The following is a 25,025-nucleotide window of genomic DNA, read 5'->3' as shown; positions in this document are numbered from 1 at the left end:
ACCTTGAGAAATTAACATGATTCACACAATGGTCATAGAGTTGTGGGTTTCTGAGTAGAAGCAGTACCCGGGTTATGAACAAGATAGATTCAGTAGGTTCATTCTTAAGTTGAATTTGTATGTAAGTTGGAGGAAGCACATCAAGTTTGGACATTTAAGGTCATGAACACATCCTAGGAAAAGTGCTACATACCTCATTGCTGAACATCACTATGATCACCTTGGAAGTATTCCCCTTGCAAAGCTATGCACTGATACCAGTGCCTAGTCTGCCTTTCAAAGAAATTTCAGAACTCTTATTTCTGGAATGGCCATCAGAGCTGTTGTCATATGAGGTTTGACAATTACATTTGCAAATTTGTCCTAGAAAAAGAACTTTGAAGGGTGGACTAGGCACTGGCCTTGGTGCATAGCTTCCAAAGGGTAATATTTTAAAGGTGGTGTAGTGATATTCATCAGTGAGGTATGCAGCACTTCCCTAGCATGAATTTGCAAACTTAATTATCCAACCTTATATTTATTATCCATAAGAGCTTTTGTTTGTAAGTGAGAGTCATACAGCAGCCAGATGTTTGTAACCTGGAGACTTACCATAATAGCCTCCATTCATAAGTTTGAGTCGTGAGCACATTAGATGTTTGTAACTCGGAGACTGCCTGTATTGGGTCATAAACGTGGCTAGCCCATTAGCTTTTAACCACTAGGTGGTCTGCAACAAAGTGGCAGTCCAGTCCTTTGGAGGATGCATCAAGGGAAATTACTTTGAGGCCTTTCTTTAAATCTTATGTGTTACAGAAGCCCCATCTGCCCTGGCCTGAGAAACCAGAGTCATTACTCTAGCTGATCATTCCTGATTGGAACAATCCAGCACAGGAGGCGGAAGTGTCAGTTTGGGAACTGTGCAACGTGTCTGCCGGAGTTGAGTTTGTTTACACTTTTCCAGCGTCATCATTTACAAACTTTAAAAAACACATTGACAAATTCCCTAGCTGTTTTGGCAGCGCTTCCATCAATCACCCAACTAATAGCACCAACATTTCTCCTGGGCTATTATAGTCACTTCAATAGCTGCTGCTGCAGCTTCGGGAGAAGATAAATCAGGAGGGGCTCTTTTAGATGGTCTCAAGTACAACACCATTTTTTATTAAGCAATACTTCCATCCTCGTTCTTCTCACTGTGCCCTTCCTCCAACCTCCCATAAATAATTCTTTCTGCTTTGTACTGTCTTAGATAAAGTAATCTGGATCTATGGCTTCCCTTTGGAGGCCCCTTTGCAACGTCACTGGGTAATGGGTCCATTTATTATTTTGGATTTTTGTGTGTCCTCTTTAGTTACTCCATGCAGCGCTCTCAAATCAATAAGCATATTGTGTTTCTGTTTCTGCCAGCAACAGGTGCCTCGCTTCCCAGGCCCAACACACCCTCTGAGAGCAGCTCACATGTCTAATCCCACAGCACACAAACCTGAAACCATTTTGCCTTTCAACCAGGTTCATTGTGCTGCAGCGCCAGGTAGCAGCTGTATCTCTAAGTCCGGGTGGCTAGGATGTCCCTACTTTTGCACTTTTATGGTTTCCTTCTATTACTAAAGCCTCACACCCCCTTTCACAAGAAATAAATATTGCAAATACTCAGCTGTTACAATAGTTGAGTATTGTTTATTTTTTTCTTGTGGCAGCAGTCCCCCCTTATTTAAAACTTGACTTTTATTTTTTTCTTATTATCTGATTTCTCTTAAATAAGAGTGTGTTTAAAACAATAACAACACAACCTCTTCTGACTTCCTCACTATTAAAAAGCAGGGCTACGTCTTCACCCTGCACTATGCCCACATTCATAATCTGGATGGAGAAAGGGGAGCTCCTGCCAAACTTGGCAGATCAGGTGAGAAGGACTTGCCGAGCTCTGCTGCCCAGCTGGAGTGTTTGCTGGCTGCAGTGCCAACTGGAGAGCCAAACCCTGGGACTGCATTTCAACTTGCTGCCTGACTGATACCATTAATGCCACCACTGAGGGCTCTATTCATCCTAAATGACCCATGGTCCTGGACAAAGCACCAACTGCAGGCCCTTGCAAATCCTGGCTCAGTACCTGACTGACCTATTAATCAGAATTTTAACTAGGTCTGGAAGCATTTTTCTTTCGTGTGTAAGTCAGAAAGCTGATTGCAGTGGAGACATCATGTAAATGATGCCATCAACATGATGTGTAGGACCTTCAATACCTGAGTCTGTGGTCACCAGGAGTGTTATGAACGCTAAAGAAGTAGAGTTCTCTGGGATGCCTTAACTGCTCAAGGCTGTCTTCACTATTACCAGTATCTTGGTTGCCAGCTCTATCTTGGTGCTGAAATGACCAAATGAAACTAATCATTTTTATGTTTGAAAAGCATTTTCTCTTTAGTTGAGAGAGAAAACCCTTGATTTTCACATCTTTTAAAAGCAGTTTTTTTTCAAGGTGGATTTTTGCTTAAAGTGTAAGTGATAGCCTCAAAGCTATGAAAGCATTCATAAAGACAACTGGCTGATTAGAATTCACAGACCTCATAAGGAAGGAATATTTTTGAACTCTGTTTTGGCTTTAGTAATAAGAGGAATCCTTAGGCCAGAGATAAAAATCAGCATTTGGTCCTTGTGTGCATTGATGATTTTATTTATATGAGACCTAAAAATGGGGTAATGAAAGTAAATAGTAAATATTCCAACACATTCACAGTAGACTGTTTTGAATTGATATTTTAAATGGTCTAATGTCAGATATACTAAAGTTTTGCGTCCCTGACTTGTTTGTTTTTTTTTTTGTTTTGTTTTGAGACAGAATCTCATTTTGTCACCCTCAGTAGAGTGCTGTGGCATCATAGCTCACAGCAACCAAGCTCTTGGGCTCATGTGATTCTCTTGCCTTAGCCTCCCAAGTAGCTGACACTACAGGCACCTGCCACAATGCCAGCTATTTTTAGAGATGGGATCTCGCTCTGGCTCAGGCTGGTCCCAAACTCCTGAGCTCAGGCAATCCACCTGCCTCAGCCTCCCAGAGTGCTCGGATTACAGGCCTGACCCACTGTGCCCAGCTGCATCCTTGATTTTAAATTGTATCCTTGAATTTTTTTTTTATTTTATTTTTTATTTTTTGTAGAGACAGAGTCTCACTTTATGGCCCTTGGTAGAGTGCCGTGGCCTCACACAGCTCACAGCAACCTCCAACTCCTGGGCTTAAGCGATTCTCTTGCCTCAGCCTCCCGAGTAACTGGGACACAATCTAACCCTTCGTTTGTGACTTAAATTTATTAACTTAGCAATAACTTCACATGACTACAAATTTTGCTCCTTCTATAAAAATTAACAAATAAAAAACTTCAATGAAAACAAACCCCCCAAATTAATAAAGTATAAATTGATACTATTAATTAAACATGAAAAAATGTTGATTGTGAAAGTAAGGGGAGCCTCAGAGTGGAACTGGTGTTGACTGGTGATGTAGAGTGCAGTGTCAGCTGCTCCTGTGTACTGTAATCCCTGCTACATCATGGTGCTGTTTGGTCTTCATTGGTTGGAATACATCACTTATTTCATCGGCTTCTCTTCTTGCCATATTGGCTCACAGCAATTAATAAAGAATTGATTGGCCTCCCTCTGCACAAAATTTGGTTAGGAAACTTAGAAATAATTCAGAATGTGTTTATGTTAATTTTTTTAGATCATTGCCAAAATGAAGATGCAGCATTTTAAAATTCTTGTAAAGAAGTTTTTCAATTTTTATAAATAAATCCCTTGATTGTAGTTTTATAGACATTGGTGTAAAAGAAACATTAGTTTCTAGAGTGTTCCTCTCTTCCGTTTTGGACCACTCTACCCGGCAAAATCCACTGAGCTGTTTGTTTAGCTTTCTTGGACTTTAGCCATCACTTCTGTAACAAAAGACTAACCCAAAATAATACAGTTCAGGTCAATGTTATGTGTGAAGTATCTACCATGTGCTGGTCATTGGATAAAAGATAGAACAGATCATTACAGAAAGAATAGGAATCTGTATAAAATAGTAGGATGATTCTAGGACTAGCTATCCAAGTAGAAGATCTCTGGATATTTTGACAATTAATCTTAAACTTGGTTAATGTTTAACTTTGCCATATATACACTGATTTTGAGTTTGTTTAAATTTATATGGATATGACACTAGTGACTTTAGCAAAAAACTTTCTAGAAATTTCTTCGAAATACTTTTTAAAAAATCATATGCTTTTAAAAGCAATAAGCGTTCCTTTTTCTAAATTAAACAATTTCAAATTTTCAGCCGGTTAATACCCATCTCCCCTCATTGTTCCTAATTATAGAAGTTTGACTTTGCATGTTTTGGATTCAAGTGCCCTGTTCTTTCCTTTGCTCAGTGTAATAGGTGTGGTTTGATTGCACATAAATGTGTGTATGTTATACCTTTTATTAGCAATGCATTTTAAGTTGTAAACTGAATGACTATAGTTTACTTGCTAGCTCCCAGGAATATGTTTAAATTACTAATGCTGGAAGGCTTTCTTCCCACTATGAAGCCATGGAAATGCTAAAATCCAGGGAATTTTTAAATATGTATGCCTATCAGGATTATTAAATAATCCAGAAAATATAGGGCTCCCATGAAGAAAGGTAAATTAATTTAGACAGGATAGACATCTTACCCTGGCCCATATTGCATGTCCAGCTGGGGCTGCCAGAGGCCTTGCCATCATCATCATTTGAGGACCCAGGCTGACTTAGGCTCCAACTTGACCAACACAATTGTCAGGACACAAGGGGACATGGTGAATGAAGTTCTGGTTTTTAAACTTCTGCAAGTAAATGCCACAAATTATCTCTTCACATTTTGCTATCGAAAGAGTCATTTGAGCACATCTTACTTCAATGGTAGTATAGGAAAATATAATCATTATACCAGAGAGAGAACAGAACTAGAATAATTGTGGACAGCCCAATTAAACTAAGTCTTAAAAAAATTATAATCCATACAAATGAGTTGAATTTTGGCAAGAGAGATTCATCAGGTACAAAACAAACAAACAATTCCCCTACCCACCCCCCCGAACATGAGTATTTTAGTCACAATCCAAAATGTATAAATATGTGGGCAAAAATATAGGGTAGTATGCTTACAATCATTAAAGAGAGAAAGAGGAAACTGAAACCATAATGAGAGAACAAGAAAAGATGAAGCGAAAAGACAGACTTAAGCAAAGACCCAAATCAAACTGGAAGATAGATCTGAGGAATCATCCAGAATGTATTATAGAGTGATAAACAGATGGAAGATATGAGATAAACAGATGGGAGATATCAAGAGAGGTAAAAAAAAATTATGATGGCTCTAATGAAATGGTCCAACAGAAGTTTAACAGGAATTTTAAAAAGTAAGAGCAGAGAGAATTCAGGACAGGCAATATTGGAAGAGATAATGGCTGAAAAATTCCAATAGTTGTAAGACATGAGTCTTTTGGTTGAAAAACAAACAAACAAACAAAAACCAAGAATATTTGAGCAGGATAAATAAAACAAATGCTCATCTAATTTTGTCACAGTAAAACTGTATAATGACATATAAAGAGAACATAGGGAAAGAAAACAACAGGAAAATGATAGAATAACAACAGAAATTTCACTAGCCCTAGTGGATGTCCCAAATATAACCTCAGGTTCTAAAATTTCTATTATGGGCCAGCGATGAAAATTTTGCAATAAATTCATATACTGTATTTGTGGATGCTAGGAAATTATACCAACAGGAGAACAAACAAGCATTTCTGAGAAGTACTGTTTTGAATTGAGAAATACTGTGTAACAAAATTTTGTCTCATATTATTTTACATATTTTGAGATATTTATAGATTTAAAAATTATCTGCATACAAATATTTTGATGGCATATTCATAGTAATTGCCTTCAGGAAGCAAGGCAATAATTATTAGTTCCATTTTGAAGATGACAACACTGAGAATCTTACAGGTTAAGCAATGTTTATAAGTCATAAAGCTGATAAATGTAAAAGAAGGATTAACAAACTCAAATGCTGATTCATGTTTTAAATAAGGGCTTACACAAAGCAAACGTTTGGTTAGTGTATTTGCAAATTGTGCTGTATTGAAACGGGGCATTATTAAGTTAGAGACTATTTCTTAGTTTCAAACATAGTTTCCTCAGAGAATAACACTAAGATTACTAAGTCTTTTTACAGCGATCATATTTGAGTACAGATATTCTTAAGAATGTAATATATTTCTCTAAATATTATGTAAATACTAATTTTTTAATAAAATGGTTTCTGTTAAAAAATATGTTTGCTTGCATCATTGGGTGTTAAGTTCTAGAGTTAACTTAGAATAGAAGCACATGAAGAATTTGGATTGTTTCGTGAATTATCAAAACTAAGTCAAGACATGGTTTGATTATATTGGAGGTCCTTGCCACAGATGATATGATTGTCTACTTAGAAAATTAAAAAAAAAGATAGAAAAATTATTAGAAAAGAATTTCTGAAGGTTTTCTGACATATGATATTTGATAAAGCTAATTTAATTTTTATGTATCAATTTTAATGATGTTAGTTTCCAAGAGTGGTCACCATCAATATATATGCTACTCCTTACATTAAAAGGTGGGGTCAATTTCCCATTCCTTTGAATCTGAGATTTCTTGGTGTTAGAATTTGATAGAAATGATCCTGTGTAAATTTCAGACCTCGCATTCAAGGGGACTGGCAGGTTATTCTTTTTCTTTCATAGAAGCCAGCCACGGTGTAAAACATCAACTACTCTGCCAACATCATGCTGTGAGGAAGCACAATTTAGCTGTATGGAAAGAGTGGAGTGGTCGAGCCAGACCTCAGCTATTTCATTCATCCTGGCTGTGCCACAAGCATGTGAGGGAGCATCTTGGACATTCTAGCTTTGAAGATAACACATAAAGCAGAGGAAGAACCATTCAGCTGAGCCCAATCCAAATTGGTGAATCACAAAAAAATAACATGTTTGTGTTTAAAATCGGTAAGGTTTGGGGTATTTGTTATTCAGCAGTAGATAACTACAACAGAATGTGTTATCTAGATGTGGGGCATAGCCATAATAAAAACCTGAAGTGTGATATTGGCTTTGTGACTGAGCAGTGAGTGGAAGGAAGGCTGAGAGGCAGAGAGGAAATTTTTATTGGAGGCTGGTGATAAAACAACCTGGGTTATGTCATGGTGGAATGTTGGCTAGCACCATTGACTCCAATTACAAGGGCAAAAATGTACGTAATAGACTTGTGGGTTTGGGTAAGGAGTTTTCTAGGCAGAATGTTGTAAGCTGCCTATGATAAAATTCACAAAGAGGCATAAAATGGAAAAGGAACTCCTTGGTTTACACAGAATTTAGGGGAAAAAAAACTATGACATGTTAGTTTGGAAAACAATAATGTTTCTCATTACCAGTTTCCCTAGCTGGCAAAATGGCCTCAAGAGGATGATCAAATGAGGAAGTTGTCAGTAAAATTGTTAGCATTAAGATTAAGTGTACGGCTATTACAGCCTTTCTCAAAACAGAAAATGGGGGTCAGTGTCTCAAAGACATTCTAAGTCACACAAGGTTTCTAAGAATTTTAAGTGTGTTTTGCCATAGCACATTGACTTGCAGAGAACATTTGGTCTAGATGGTATCTGTGGGTGAAACTTTTGTGTAACAGAGTCAATTGAAATAAAAGTCCTAGTTCTTTTAAGAAAATTGAACTGGGGAGAGCATTGCCCAGTTGAACAAGAGACAGAGACAACAAAAAGTGAAAAGCAGACTATGACCACCCAATCTTATATGCAGTGTAAGCAGCAAGCAGAAGGACAATGCTGTCCAGAGGCAAACATGGTATATTTCCATGGGAAAGGGATGATGATTCAGAAGCAGATCCTTAAGCTGTAGAGAAATATTTTAAGAAAGCAGAACTGGGGCCAAATCCAGAAACATTCCATGCTCTTGTAGCTCAGGGAGCTGGAAACATGATTGGCAATGTTTCAGAATTGCTATCAGACAGCTAAATTGCTATACACGTTTCTTTTTTCACTTTTTAAGCAGGGGCATCTAGTGAGTTTATCATATTCTTGACTCACCAGTATTTGTTGGATGTTTAGGGGGCAGGTCCTATGTATTATTTAGTTCATAGGCCTCCCACTACATCTGAGGAAGCACATCTTCTGTACATAGATCATATTTAAAAGACAAAATCTCAGGTTTCAAGCCTGAGTCTTAAGCCATAATGAGATGAAATGTGGGAATCCTAGGTAAGAGTGAGTGTATTTAGCAAATGTGAGTGATGTAAATGGTTGTGGTTGAGGTCATTATGGATTCCTTCCCTTCTTGTACACCTACGCAATTCCAAACATCAAGAAGTGGAATCAATTTCTCTTTCCCTTGAGACTGGGTTGATCTTGTGACTGAATTTGTCCAATACAACAATGACATAATTATGTTTTGCTCATTATACTATCCTATAAAAGGACTGGGGACTTATACTTAATTTCCTTGGAAGCAGCCATGATTTAAGGAGTTTAGATAGCTGAAGGCCATCAAAAGAGTGAACTTTGAACCAGACTCACTTACAAACACAAGCTTGGAGAGATGACTTGGAGAGGAGACATGCTTATCCAGCCTGCAAATGTTTCATCCATCTGAGCAAAGACAGCAATCACATGGGTGAAGATGATGTGTTGTGCTGTCTAGCAGATACCACGTGGAGCAAAGAAATTACACAGCCTGGCCCAGCCCAGATGGTAGAATCATAAAGAATAATATATTGTTTCTGAGCTACTACGTTTTGGGCATGGTTTGTTTTACAACAAGAGATAACCAATATGTTAATTTTAAAATACCTTATTGACTTTAGTAACAAAACTATAAGGTTGTAAGTGATATTTATGTAGAAAGTAATAAGAACAATCAAATGTTATTAAAAGTCACTAAGAACTTGAGTAAATGTAGAACTTTAATATGTATATAAATAGGAACACATATCTTTATAATGGCAATTTCCTCCAAAATAACCTATAAACTCAATGTAATGCCAATAAAAATCATAACAGATTTTTATGACAAATTTCCTAAAATAATATTTATTTGAAGAACAAGAATCTGGGAGGAGTTGACTTTTTAGATATGAAAATTTATGGTGAAATATAATGTAAATGTAGCAATGAAGAGAGTACATTGCAAAGATAAGCACATTGGATAGCAAAAAGAGTGAACTTTGAACCAGACTCACATCTATATGGAGGCTTAATTTATGACAAAGTTGGCATTGGAGACAGTAGTGAATGCATGGAGAATTCAATCAATATGCTAGAAAAATTGATGCTTCATTCTGAAAAAAAAAATTCTTTTTTTTTCCTTTTTTTATTTTTTAATAAATCATAGCTGTGTACATTAATGTTATCATAGGGTACAATGTTCAGGTTTTATATACCATTTGAAACATTTTCATCAAACTGGTTAACATAGCCTTCACCACATTTTCTTAGTTATTGTGGTAAGACATTTGTACTCTACACTTAGTAAATTTAACATGTAAAATTTTAAAATTTTACAAGGGTACATGTGAAAAAAAAATTTCAATGGAGTGGTAAATTTAACATGTAAAATTTTAAAATTTTACAAGGGTACATGTGAAAAAAATATTTCAATGGATCTCTACCTTATCTCTCTCTCTTTCTCTTTTGTCACACACACACACATGCCTTCCAGAGGAACTGAACTTTCATGTGGATGATACAACTTTACAACTTTCAAATAATAATCTAGGAGAATAGCTTCATGACTTAGGCTAGTGAAGTAGTTCTTAAATAAGTCTCAAAAAGTAAAATAGTGTGAGATAACATTAATAAATTCATCTATTAAAGTTGAAAATTATTTTTATTAAAGACATCATAAAATAGTGACTAGGCAAGACATAAAGAAGATATCTAAAGCATTAGTTAACATAAAGTTAGTGGCCTGAATATACACAGATCACTATCAGTCAGTAAGAAAAAATGCTTTAACCTTTTATTAAATACTTCAAAAATGGGTAAAAGAACATGAATGCCTATTCCACAGAGAGAAATGGTGATGGCCACTCAACATATGAAAATATTCTCAGATTTATACATTTTAAAGGAAAGCAAATTCAAGCACCAAGAGAAATGCCATTTCACACCCTCTGGAATTAAAGTGTATGACAGTGTCAAGTGCTGACAAGCATATGGAGTAACTGGAGCACACACATATTGTTAATGAGTTTAAAAACTGGAACATTGCCTTCAAAAATAACTGCATTTATCTTATAAAGATGACAATGACTATACCCACTGATTATCAAAATAACTCGTAACTGTACATAACTAGATATGTCAGAGAAACTCTTTTTTTAAATTTATTTTATTTTATTTTTTAATTGTTAAATCATAGCTGTGTACATTAGTGCAATCGCCTGTACCCATTCTAAGATGCACCATAGATGTGGCCCCACCCATTACCCTCTCTCAACCAAAACCTCCCCCCTCCCTTCCCCTTCCTTGGCCCTTTCCCCACAGTCTTGTGCTATAGTTGGGTTATAGTCTTCATGTGAAAGCTATAATTTAGCTTCATAGTAGGGCTGAGTACATTGGATACTTTTTCTTCCATTCCTGAGATACTTTGCTAAGAAGAATATGTTCCAGCTCCATCCATGTAAACATGAAAGAGGTAAAGTCTCCATCTTTTTTTAAGGCTGCATAGTACTCCATGGTATACATGTACCACAATTTGCTAGTCCATTTGTGGGTTGATGGGCACTTGGGCTTCTTCCATGACTTAGCAATTATGAATTGGGCTGCAATAAACATTCTGGTACTTAAGAATGGTAATAAAGTCATTTAATAAAATGTCTTTGTTATATTGTGACTTTTGGTCTTCTGGGTATAAACCTAGTAAAGGAATTATAGGATCGAATGGCAGGTCTATTTTTAGGTCTCTAAGTATTCTCCAAACATCCTTCCAGAAGGAATGTATTAGTGTGCATTCCCACCAGCAGTGTAGAAGTGTGCCCTTTCCTCCACATCCACACCAACATTTCTGGTTTTGGGATTTTGTTATGTGGGCTACTCTTACTGGGGTTAGCTGATATCTCAGAGTAGTTTTGATTTGCATTTCTCTGATGATTAAGGATGAGGAGCTTTTTTTCATGTGTTTGTAGATTTTGCATCGGTCTTCTTTAGGGAAGTTTCTCTTCAAGTCCCTTGCCCACCCTGAGATGGGGTCACGTGTTCTTGCCTTGTTAATACGTTTGAGTTCTCTGTGGATTCTGGTTATTAGACCTTTATTGGAGGTATAACCTGCAAATATTTTCTCCCATTCTGAGGGCTGTCTGCTTGCTTTACTTACTATGTTCTTGGCTGTGCAGAAGCTTTTTAGTTTGATCAGGTCCCAGTAGTGTATTTTTGATACTGCTTCAATTGCCTGGGGAGTCCTCCTCATAAAATATTCACCCAGGCGGATTCCTTCAAGAGTTTTCCCTGCACTTTCTTCAAGTATTTTTATAGTTTCATGTCTGAAGTTTAAATCTTTTATCCAGTGAGATAAAAGATTTCACCACTATCTTAGTTAATGTTGAAAGGTGTGGGTCCAGTTTCAATCTTCTACAGGTTGCCAGACAGTTTACCCAGCACCATTTGTTAAATAGGGAATCTTTTCCCCACTGAATGTTTTTAATTGGCTTGTCAAAGCTCAAATAACGGTAAGTAGCTGGATTCATCTCTTGCTTCTCTATTCTGTTCCAGACTTCTACCTCTCTGCTTTTGTGCCAGTACCATGCTGTTTTGATCACTATGGATTTATAGTACAGTCTCAGGTCTGGTAGCGTGATTCCTCCTGCTTTGTTTTTATTGCTCAGTAATGTTTTGGCTATTTGAGTTTTTTTCTGATTCCATATAAAAGGAAGTATTATTTTTTCAAGATCTTTAAAGTATGACAATGGAGCTTTAATAGGAATTGCATTAAAGTTATATATTGCTTTGGGCAGTACGGACATTTTAACAATGTTGATTCTTCCCAGCCATGAGCATGGTATGTTTTTCCATCTGTTAACATCTTCAGCTATTTCTTTTCTTAGAGTTTCATAGTTCTCTTTGTAGAGATCTTTCACGTCCTTTGTTAGGTATACTCCCAAATATTTCATCTTCTTTGGCACTACTGTGAAAGGAATAGAGTCCTTGACTGTTTTTTCAGCTTGGTTATTGTTGGAATATATAAAGGCTACAGATTTATGGGTGTTGATTTTGTAGCCTGAGACATTGCTATATTCCTTGATCACTTCTAAAAGTTTTGTAGTAGAATCCCTAGTGTTTTCCAGATATACGATCATATCATCTGCGAAGAGTGAAAGTTTGATCTCTTCTGACCCTATGTGGATACCCTTGATCGCCTTGCAGTGCTTGGGGATCTCTTCTGACCCTATGTGGATACCCTTGATCCCCTTGCAGTGCTAGGGGATCAAGGTGATGTTTGCTTCGTAGAATGTGCTGGGTAATATTCCTTCTTTTTCTATATTTTGGAAGAGGTTTAGTAGTATAGGTACTAGTTCTTCTTTAAATGTTTGATAGAATTCTGATGTAAAGCCATCTGGTCCTGGGCTTTTCTTTTTAGGGAGATTTTGTATAGTTGATGCTATTTCAGAACTTGATATAGGCCTGTTCAACATTTCCACTTCGTTCTGGCTAAATCTTGGTAGGCGTGCTTGGCGTGCTTGGTGTGTTTCCAGGTGTTGGTCAATTTCTTTCAGATTTTCATATTTGTGAGAGTAGAGTTTCTTGTAGTATTCGTTAAGGATTTTTTGAATTTCTGAGGGGTCTGTTGTTATTTCATCATTACCATTTCTGATTGATGAAATTAGAGATTTTACTCTTTTTTTCCTGGTTAGGTTGGCCAAAGGTTTATCTATTTTATTGATCTTTTCAAAAAACCAGCTTTTGGATTTATTGATCTGTTGTATAGAATTCTGAATTCATTTAATTCTGCTCTGATTTTGGTTATTTCTTTTCTTCTGCTGCATTTGGGGTTGAAGTGTTCCTCTTTCTCCAGTTGCTTGAGATGTTCCATTAAGTTATTGACTTCCTCTCTTTCCGTTTTCTTGAGGAAGGCTTGCAGTGCTATAAATTTCCCTCTTAGGACTGTCTTTGCAGTATCCTAGAGGTTCTGGTAATTCATGTCTTGATTGTTGTTTTGTTCCAAAAATATGGTGATTTCCTTCTTAATCTCATCTATAACCCATGTAGCTTTCAGCATAAGGTTGTTTAGCTTCCATGTTTTTGTGTGGGTATGCAGGTTCCTGTTGTTATTTAGTTCAACTTTTATTCCATGATGGTCTGAGAAGATGCAAGGAATACTTTCTATTTTTTAAAATTTGCTGAGGTTAGATTTGTGGCCTAGGATGTGGTAGATTTTGGAGTATGTTCCGTGGGCTGATGAGAAGAATGTGTATTCAGTTTTGTTGGGATGACATGTTCTGTAGATGTCTGTTAAGTCCAGATGTTGAATGGTTGAGTTTAATTCTAATATTTCTTTGCTTAGCTTCTTTTTGGAGGATCTATCCAGCACTGCTAAAGGGGTGTTAAAATCTCCAACTACTATGGAAGTGGAGGAAATCGAGTTGCTCATGTTTGTTAGAGTTTCTCTTATAAAGTGAGGTGCGTTGTGGTTGGGTACATAAATATTAATAATAGAGATCTCATCATATTTAGTATTACCTTTAACAAATATGAAATGTCCATCCTTATCCTTAATTATTTTGGTTGGTTTAAAGCCTATTGCATCTGTTAACAGGATTGCAATGCCTGCTTTTTTCTGCTTTCCATTTGCCTGGAATATAGATGACCATCCCTTCACCTTGAGTCTATATCTGTCTTTTAATGTAAGATGTGATTCTTGTATGCAGCAGATATCTGGCTTGAGTTTTTGTATCCAGTCCGCCAACCTATGCCTCTTTAGAGGACAATTTAAACCATTCACATTAATTGAGAGTATTGATAAGCCTTTCGAGAGACTGGTGGACATTTTTAATCGTTTTGCGACTATGGAAGTTGGAATTTGATCAAAAATGTGTTGGGTGGGTTTACTTTTGTGGTAGAGAATGACGCTGGTCTTTATGGAGGATAGGTCTAAGAATGTCCTGGAGAGCTGGTTTCATTGTGGCAAGTTTCTTCAACATGTGAATGTCGTTGAAGTATTTAACTTCTCTGTCATAAATGAAGCTTCCTGTGCCCAGCTCAGTGGCTTAGTCTGGGGCTCCAGACAATGCTCAAAGTTCTCCACACTCCTGCTCAAGCTTTCCCCAAGGCAGTTCAACTGAGTGCCAAGTCCAAGAGCACCGAAACAGTTCACAGCTAAGGCCTTTCCAGTTTGCAGTCTCACTGCTGCTTGTACTTACGGTTGCCGGCATGATTAGGTTGATCGAACACACGCAACCACTTGCCAGTTTTCCACTGTTTTTGTCCTCCTCTTGGGGTCCAGAAGTCCCTTGCTGGCTCCATGTATCCTCAAAGGGATGATTATAGGCAGATCCCACCGGCCAGAGATGCCTGGAGTCTTGTCTCCCCAGACTCGCTATTCCCAGTTGCAGGGAAGCTGTTACTTGGCCGCTGTCTTTAATCCATCCGAGAAACTCCTGTACATGAAATAGTACCAGGAGACTTGCATGTGTACAAGAGCATCTAGCTGAAGTTACATAAATACATGATTCCTGCTATTTTCTTGCAGTGGTATTCTTTCCTGCAGTGGAAATTAATGAACTAGAGCTGCACACACCAATGTGAATGCATCTAACACACAATTTTGAGGAAAAAATACTTAAGGTATACATACAGAATGTAGCATTTTATGATCCCTAATGTGTCAAAATTGAGAAATACACACACACATATGTGACAAAACTATAAAGAAAGGGAAAGATGGCCAGGTGCAGAGGCTTGTGCCTGTAATTCAGCACTCTGGGAGGCTAAGAGGAGAAGAGCCTTTGAGCTCAAGAGTTTGAGACCAGCCTGAGCAAGAGCAAGGCCCCATGTCTACTAAAAATAGAAAACGTAGCTGGTGTTGTGGCAGGCACCTGTAATCCTGTTTACTTGGGAGATTGAAGCAGGAGGATCACTTGAATTTAGGAGTAGGAGTTTGAGGTTGCAGTGAGCTAGGCGTATAACCATAGCATTCTAGTCTGGGACAACAGAGTGAGATTCTGTCTAAAAAACAAAAAATTAAACCAAAACCAAAAACAAAAGAAAAAAAGATAGGCAAAGAATAAAATCAAGCTGAGGCATAAAGTGGTGAGTAATAAATGGATATTTATTTCATGTATTATTTTAGACGTTATTAAAATGTGTATTATTATACTTTTTTATATATAGTATATATTTTACACTTTGGAAAAGAAGAAAAAGCCTCATTATTGAGGCATTCAAAGTATGAAAGGCTATGTGTTTTACATCAAATACATACAGTAGCCTCACTGGTATCCAGTTAGATTTGGTAGTTATTGTTACCAGATGAAGACAATGGTTATATTCTTAAAATGAAAACCACATTATAAAGTAATAATACTTTGATAGAGATGTTCTGCCATGAAAAAATTCAGGAGTTAACTAAAATGCTAGTGGATGAAAGGTAGGAAGGCAAGAAATATTTCAGTTTCAAATTACTAAGCGTAAACAAAGTTTTTCTCTAGATCCAAAAAAACAATAAAACAAAATGAAACAATAATAATGAGAACACACATATTGAAAAACACAAGAGTCACAAATATAAAATAAGATGACAGAAGTAAGTATAAAAGTATCTGTTAGAATTCAATGACAATGCAAATGTAAATAAAAGGAAGCTACCCAGTTCAAGGGGAAAAAAAAATGAACAAAAACCTAAAAGCTTCCACATAGAACATAAGAGTCCTACTTTCAAAAGTGTCTTACAAAGGTGACTGAGAAGATGAGAAAATGTGTTCAAGACAAATTAATTTAAAATTTCACAGTTAGAAAAGTTCATGTCATACAAAATTAAATGTAAGACAAACAACATTATATCCAAAAGAGAATGTTTAAGGACTTTGACAAAATACAGACATAACTATCATGATCTTTTAGTATAAACAAAAGACCAATATGTTTGTGTGTGTGTGTATGAGTGTGGGCAAACCATCATGCTAAGCATGATCTCAATTATAGAATCTAAAAAATGATCAAATGGAGTAAATTGTAGAATTCCTTTATTTGCAGGCTTTACATGAGAGTGGCTTCTTCTGGCTCAGCCCACTTTAAAATTCATAATCTCAATACAATGAAAACATTCGACTTCATAACCTGAAAATGAAGGGAGCATCTTTGAAATTAAATACAGTTATATCTGCTACTCTTTTGACCATTTTCCTTTCCAGTTGCCTGCCTTCCTTCCTCCTTTCTTTCTTTCCTTCCTTCCACTCTCTATCTCTCTCTCCCTCCCTCTGTCCCTTCCTTCCTTCCTCTAGCTTTTACTGGGTTTCTATCTTAAAGTGAAAGCCACATTATAAAGCAATAACATTTTTAGATTAGAGTAAGAGATGTCCTAACTAACACAAATAGCATCTAGATGTGAACTTGCTGGGTAAAATGCCCAAGAACATTGCAGTTAAAAACATAAAATACAACTCTTAAGCAAATTCAAGCAGTAGTGTATCAATTTTTGGTAAAGATGTATTTTCAAAATAGTATTTATATAAAATTCTTTTCCCCCAGAGTTCTTGAGACTGCTTGCAATGATTACCTAGTAAATGCTTCAGGAACTGAGTTGTGGATGGTTTTGTAACCAAATAAGTCACTTGTTTGAAGCGAAGATAGGCAAACAATTCAAAGAAAGCAAATGCTTTTTAGAAAGAACCTGAATTAGTTCTTGGGATTTTTACCATTAGAATAAACAGATGACAAAAATGTGCCAAAGATTTCTTAAAATGTTTACCAAGGAGCGTGAGCTCATGAGGGAGAGATAATGTAATTGCATTTGGATTTGGTAATTTCAAGATCAACTAGGATTTATTAATAATTTTTTTTGAGGGGGAGGAATGAAGATTTTTCTTGGGTATTTAACCAAATGATGTGATTTTTATCCAGTCACTGATAGCCTCCCTATAACATTTATGCAGAAATTGACCTTTAATCAGAATAAGGTATCACGTAATGGGAGGGAGACACTCCTATGATAGGAACCCACCCCTAGCTCTCACCTTACAGCTTGTTAGCAGTTGACTTAGCCTATCATCATAATGGCTTCTTACCTACAAATCTGAGGAGGCCCAAGCCACCATTATTGTCATCACTCACTGAGGAAATTCCTTGTTAAGTGTCTTCATTCTAAATGGAAGATAAACCATAAAGCTAAAAAATAAACCATAATTTCTCAAATGAATGCATTCCCCTATGAGAAGATACCCAACCTATATTGGTTGATAATTCATATTTACTTTACAAGGTAATTTCAGGGACATCTTAAAATGTCTCAAGTACTCTTAGTTGAGATATTCTGTTTCAAACATCTGTTGCTACATTTGCAATTCTGTTACACTTGTAACACAGACTCTGCTATTCACTATACATTCTGATGGGGTGCTTTCCACTCCTTCTATAATGAATTTGTGGAAAGTATTTTTCCCTCACATACAGACACTGTGTTTCTTCCTTTAACTTTCATGCACTTTATAACATAAGAATAGCTACTATTTATGCAATGCTTACTATATGCTGGGCATGGTTTTAACTCATTTTATGTTCATAATAACTATCTGGTTACCCCTTTTTATGCCAACTTTATTCTTGATATAACCGAGCCAAGGAGAGGTTAGGTAAAGCACAAAGAATTCCCATATACTTTTCCTTTGGATTCTACAAATGTTAACATTTTACATAAATTGCTTTATCATTCTACCAATCTATCTGTACATCCATCCATTCATTTATCATCCATGCCATTGGCTAGAACTTAGGCAAATGATTAGACTAGGGAGACTGGAAAATATAGCTCCTTTTTGGGTGACCATGTGCTTTGCTAAATTTGGGGGTTTTATCATAGGAAAGGGAGAGCTACTATTTGGAACTCCCACCACAGTAATGATACTTATATAGTAGGTTTGTCTTTTGGATTAAATAAGTGATACATTTCCAGGTATTAGGAAAATACATACACTACACTTTTCAAACTCTAGTACACATTAGATATTATTAATTTTTATCAGTAAAGCACTGTGCAATTCTTGTTCTGCTTAATCTTATTATTTATCTCTACTTGTCACTTTGGGGCATGTTTTTAATGTTTAAGGGCCATGGAAATGTACTTTGGAGGTTCTACATAAGCACAGCCTCTATTACTGTCACATGGTCCACAGTTGAAAAGACTCAACATTTTTGGGTGTCATTGATCTTCGCAGGAGACAGTTTTAAAAAGCATGTCAGAACAACCATATCCTTTGTAAATGCCACAAGTTTCCCATCAATTTTATTCATACATCAGATCCTACTTTTCAGAGGAGAGACTGTATTGAACTTGTGTATTGTCATTCAAAATGCAAACTGGCATGAAGTACCCCTTTCCTCCAAACCCAGGACTTCTGCCCCGTGTGGTGTGATTGGCATGCTGACCTCCAAATACAAGTATGTCATGAGAATTTAAAAATATTTAGTGAATTTATAGATGCCACAGAAGCATTATGAGGTTTATTTTTGTGACAGTCAGCTCAGAATATGGGGATCAAAAATAAGGTGATCAAAGTGTGTGACTATTTGAATGGGAGGGATCATGGTTCAGCAATAACGAGAATTCACTCAGCAGTCTTCTGAGGCACCTGTTGAAATCCAGTCTCCCAATTTCAGCTAAATAGATTTTATAAGGTACTTTCAAATAAAATATTTCCTATTGTCATGTGTCCACTGGTATTCTCATAGATTTGTTATGAGACTGTAAAGTAAGGTACTTACTCACATGTTATACATATTATTTATAGTAGCTATACTTATATATGTATATAATTTCTAAAACAGTAACGGAAACATAAGTATGTTTCATCTAATGAAGGGGTTGGGTTCCTAGGGAATGCCATACACTTTAGGGGCTTTTGATATGTCGAGAGTCTTTATTGTTAATTACCTAAGGTCACAGTTATTTTATCAACATAGATGAGACGAGGTTGACTTATTTTTAAAAATGAGACTTTTATCATTAAATGCATATGCTTATCTTTTTTCCTCCCTTGGAAATTTTAGAGAATATGCAAAGGTTATGAGGAGGAGACTTTTTTAAAGAACTAGGGAGAAATCAGTGATAATAATGAAAATATGTAGACTTTGACCTTAAGTCAACTTGGACTTGAATTTTAGCTTAATTATTTACTAACTATAGGCCTTTGAGCACTTTTTTCTTACTTTCTCTGAGCCTCAGTTTTCTTCTTTTTATGAAAAAGATTGATACTAGGCTAGTCTTTAACAGCTTGTTTTGAGGGGAAAATATATAGATATGTATACATATATTATATGTTATGTATGTATTATATATAAATACATGTGTCTTATATATGTTTTGAAGGGAAAATACACGCACACACATATGTTTTTGTTATCTATTTTTGTATAAGAAACTATTCCAAAACTTAGTGGCTTAAAGAAATAGCGACATTTATTTTGCTCATAAATTTGCAGTTTGGAAAAGCCTCAGTGGAGACAGCTTTTCTCTACTTCATAGGCACTGAAGAGCTAGAATCACCTGCATGCTCAATCATTCATGTACCCACAGAAGCATCCTGCCTGTCGTTTGGGACCTCAGCTATGGCTGTGGCTAGAGTACCTGCCCATGTCCTCTCCAAGTGGCCTGGCATTTATTCATAGCATAATGGCTTTGTTTCCTTGGTGAGAATCAAAACACACATAGTCACTGGGGTCGGGTGAGGGGGCAGTGCATGGCAGAGGCTATGCTGTCTTGTACACTATAGCTATAAAAGATACATGTTATTACTTTTGTCTAGTTCTATTTGTTAGAATAAAATCACTAAGACTCACTTATTACTTAAGGAAAAGGGAAATAGATTCCACTCTTTTTTTTTTTTTTGAGAACCTTGGTAGAGTGTTGTGGCGTTACAGTGCACAGCAACCTCAAACTCTTGGGCTTAAGCAATTCTCTTGCCTCAGCCTCCCAAGTAGCTGCAACTACAGCCTGCCACAACACCTGGCTATTTTTTGGTTGTAGTTGTCATTGTTGTTTGGCAGGCCTGGGCTGGGTTTGAAACCCCCAGCTCTGGTGTATGTGGCCGGTGCCCTAGCTGCTGAGCTATAGGTGCTGAGCCTAGATTCCACTCTTTGATTGGACAAGTGTCAGAAACTTGTGGACATGTTTTAAAACCACCCTAATGGTATATTGCAAATGCTCATGGCTCCTTTCTTTCTCTTCAAATTTCCTTGCTAATGTATCTTAGAATAGGGAAGCTAAGGTTGCAACCATTCAACCTTTTATGTACCTTGAATTGTTAGGTACTGGGTATTGAAGATAGACAAATTCAATGTTACCTGAATTTATAGACAAGTGCTCATCTGAATAAACCATCTACCTGAATAAACATTTATTAATCATCTACTGTGGGAAAGGTGCTCTTGGCAACACTTTGAAAAATACAACTGTGGGGCTCATGTCCTCACCTTTCTTCCAGTGTAGCAGAGGAAATGGAAACACACTAAGTACCAGCTACAGTAATGTAAACTGTGGTAGGTATTGTAAATGAAGTTTAGATAAGAAGAGATCAAAGGTGAAGAAATCACCAGAAACTGTGTACTTTAAGGAAGAATTCATAGAAGAGAGGTGAACTTAGAAATACGGTGGGGGTAGAATAGCATTAGAGCTATTATAGGAAGGACTTGGATGGGCAGTGTATGTATAAAGCTCTTTCAAACCTAGTCAACAGAAGTCTCTACATTTGTGAATTGTTTTACCATTCACATAAAGCGTGTATATAATTTATCTCACTTAATTTTTCTAGCAATTATATAATTTTGTGTGTTATTTTATTATCAGCAGCATTTTAGGTATTATATATTTTTAGGTATTATATATGTATATATAATCTTTTATATATAAATGTACATGTGTAATCAGTGGATGATGAAATTGAAACTCATGGGACTGAAATTGCTTCCTCAAGATTGCACAGTTAGTAAATGAAACACGAAGGGAAATAGTTAGAAATTTACTTGATGAATTTGGTTTTGGCTAAATCATAAAAAGTTTTGAATGCCATGCCAAAGGAGCTCAGACATTATTTGGTAACCAAAGCACATTCATTGGCACTGGAGAGACATGAACAGGACTATACATTGAGAGGAGTATTCTGAAATCAGTGTCAAAAATAGGTTAGAAACAGAAGTCTTAGAGGCATGAAGTCCTATTATAATACCAGTTCATGTCAAAGGCAATGAACAACTTGATGTGGTGGGGTGGTGGTGGTGATGGTTTTTCAAAGGATGGAGAAGAGAGGTGAACTTAGAAATATGGTGGGGGTAGAATTGACTACAGTTGGGAGAAAATGAGAAATACCAGAGGTCAAAACAAGATTTTAAGCCTAACTTGGTATTTAAGAAGGTTATAGCACTATAGCCAAAAATGGAGGGGGGAAGAGAAGGGCGGGGAGAGAGGGAAGGGGTGGGAGGGAGGGGGGGAGAGAGAGAGAGAGAGAGAGAGAGAGAGAGAGAGAGAGAGAGAGAGAAGGGTGTTGTAGTGGGTTCACTTATTAAATTTTTCTAAATTTCAAGAAAGATGAGGAAATCAATGAGGATGTCTCACCACATTGTAACAGGGCAGCATGAAACTGTGAGTTTTAAAGGGTGCCTCAGTGTGGGGGCAGAGGGAAGAACATTTATCATTGTAGCATCTTAAGGGGTAGGATACATTAATTGTAATGTTGGGGAGAATAGCCTCAGACTTTTCTGTTTGGGCAATACGAAATTTTGAAAGGGTTGTGTGTAAATTCATTACTTTAAGTAAGTTAATTTATCACTTGGTTTAGATGTATCATTGCACTATGAGAAAGCATGACATTAAGATGTGAATTCAAGATTTGAACTTAAATTATAGCTCAGGCCTATTTAAACTGAATTAATTTAGACAAGTTACCTGAACTGTAGCCTCGGTTCATCATGTACAATATATGATTGTGAATACCTAAGAATTAAATAAGCAAATAAGAGAACATGTATTTACAGCACAAACTGGAGGGCTGGCACACAGTCGATGCTCTATTGTAAGTCTGACAATCACATTCAAATGTCAATATGGGTTTAAAATGTCTTTATCATAATCTTGTCTCTGAGGCTAAGAAATAGAAGATCCAAGCTATGCAGAGAGTTATTATGAAATTGAGCTTACTCCTTAAAGGACCCTGATATCTGGAAACCCAGAAACTTATAAACTGCCAGTTTGATGACTGAATACCAGAAATGACACCAAAAAACTTAGCAGAGATGAAAAATTATTATTATATTTGTCACTGCTATTATTTTAGTAGCATTGCTTAATTTTTCCATTTTACCTTTTCTTTTTTTTTTTTTTACGTATGTATGTGTGTGTGTGTGTATATATATATACACACATATACATATGGATAGGTCTGTGTGTGTGTGTTCAGATATGATATAGAAAAATAGCAAGAATACCAGATTTATAAATCAAAGGCTTAAGCTTATATCCTAACTTTTTCACTGATCTTTCTCGTTTTTTTTTTTTTTTTTTAAAGCTAAAACCTCCTCCTGGTGTTATTATAAATCATGATATAAAGTATATGAAATACTTTTGTAAACTGTAAACTACAGGTAAAAGAGTAGGAATTATTTAATCATAAATATAATTTGCATTGATGTCATGATGTCAAACAGGGATCTTACGTAGAATGACAGTAACCTGCAGCTTGGAATTCTGCTTAGAGCAGAATTTGATTTAGTATGTGTGTGTGTGTATCGGGGGTGGGGGGGAAGTAATGTGATTGCTTAGCAGTGTTTAATGTGGCATGACATGCTCTTCATCTGTGCCTCATATCCAAATGCTGTTGGAGAAGTTAGCAAAAATGAACTTTCATTTCATCCATGAACTGGTTAGAAGTTATGAACTTTGTCCTGGAAATATCCTTGAAAAACATCACAGTGACTGATTAGTTTGATCAGAATTTAATTTCAGTTTAATATCTAATATCATTAGAACACCACTGTGAACCCAAACACATCTAACAAAATTCAATCCTTTTTTCCCCCTTCCTTTCCATACTTTCATCATCTTCATATCTGTACCATAAGTGAACTCTTTACATGCATTGTACCAAGTTCTCCATTGGGTGGCTTCTGATCAGGCTTCTTACGTTATCTGCCATTTGCCATTCTCTTTATATGGTTTTTAAACTCCTTAAATATCAAATAAGTCATGGCTTGAGAATGAGAGGATACTAATATAAGCTATTTAGGTAGGTAGTCTTTCTAAAAAACCTACATGAATCCAATCAAAATCTGTACCTTTTGAGACAAAACTGTTAATTCAAGGATTATAATATTGTTAGCAGTATGGTCTGTTTTGATTATTTAAAGGAGCTCCCCATATTACTCAATATTTTTCTATAAGCCAAATCTTTAAAAATGTTTAAGTATAACATAATTTAATTTACATAGTTTAAGACTGTTTTAATATTTATAGTTAAGTTATTTCAAGGAGAAGTAAAACAACTGCTCTCTTTCATTCATGTCTTAATTTGAACATCAACTCAATTCAAATTCACTGGACATCTGGCCTTTTAGACATGGAGTGAAAGTAAAGTTTTCTCAGAAAAATACATAATCAATGGTTTAATTTTTATTTTTTTGAGGCAGAGTCTCACTTTATTGCCTTTGGTAGAGTACCATGGAGTCATAGCTCAAGCAACCTCAAACTTTTGGGCTCAAGTGATCCTCTTGCCTCAGGCTCCCAAGGAGCTGGGATTATAGGCACCTGCCACAATGCTGCCTATTTTTAGGGACTGGTTCTCACTTTAGCTCAAGCTGGTCTCAAACTACTGAGCTCAATCAGTCCACCCACCTTGGCTTCCCAGAGTGCTAGGATTTTAGGTGTGAGCCACCAATGCCTGAATGGTTTAATTTTTTTTCTTAAGTACAACAGATCATCAAATTGATGAACTAAATGCATGCATCTGCCTTTATACTTACTTTCATTGAAATGACTGAAAGATATCTATAGGTCTATAGAATAATTTATCTTTCTTTTTTTTTTTTTTTTGTAGAGACAGAGTCTCACTTTACTGCCCTGGGTAGAGTGCCGTGGCATCACACGGCTCACAGCAACCTCCAGCTCTTGGGCTTATGTGATTCTCTTGCCTCAGCCTCCCGAGCAGCTGGGACTACAGGCACCTGCCACAACGCCCGGCTATAATTTCTTTCTGTAAATTCTAAATTATGACAGAAGATAAGACATCATATTATCATTTGGTAAAATCAGAGATTTGATGAATTAGCTAGAAGACAGAAAGCAGCTAAGATCAGATTGTTAGAGAAAAATTGATTATAAAAATGTACTTCAAAACAATCATAGGAAAAAATTACAGAAATAAAAATATTTCCAGTGATAGTCTAAGACCAGAGATAACAATACCAAAGAGCTAATTAGGTTGTTAGCAGGGATAGTATTTAGCCTTACACAGGTACAGCCGTGCTAGTATTTAGATAATTAGGATGCACAATGCAAGTTGAAAAATAACAGATGCCATGAGCCTCAGACACAGAGGATCCCTGTTTTTCCCCATGACTCAAGGGGTTAAAACTTACCAGTGGTCTTCAGGAACTCTCTATTCTGAGTGTTGGGCACCCAGGTGCCTTATGTTAAACATAACATCTGATGTGGGACAATGTCCAGGGACAGTAAAAGGTAGCATGGCTGGCTTCCATTTCTAGACCCCTCTTTACTTTGGCCCACATTCTCAGGATATATCCTAGA

The sequence above is a fragment of the Nycticebus coucang genome, chromosome 7 (genome assembly GCF_027406575.1).
Source record: "Nycticebus coucang isolate mNycCou1 chromosome 7, mNycCou1.pri, whole genome shotgun sequence".
NCBI lineage: Eukaryota > Metazoa > Chordata > Mammalia > Primates > Lorisidae > Nycticebus > Nycticebus coucang.
This window is presented reverse-complemented; position numbering follows the sequence as displayed.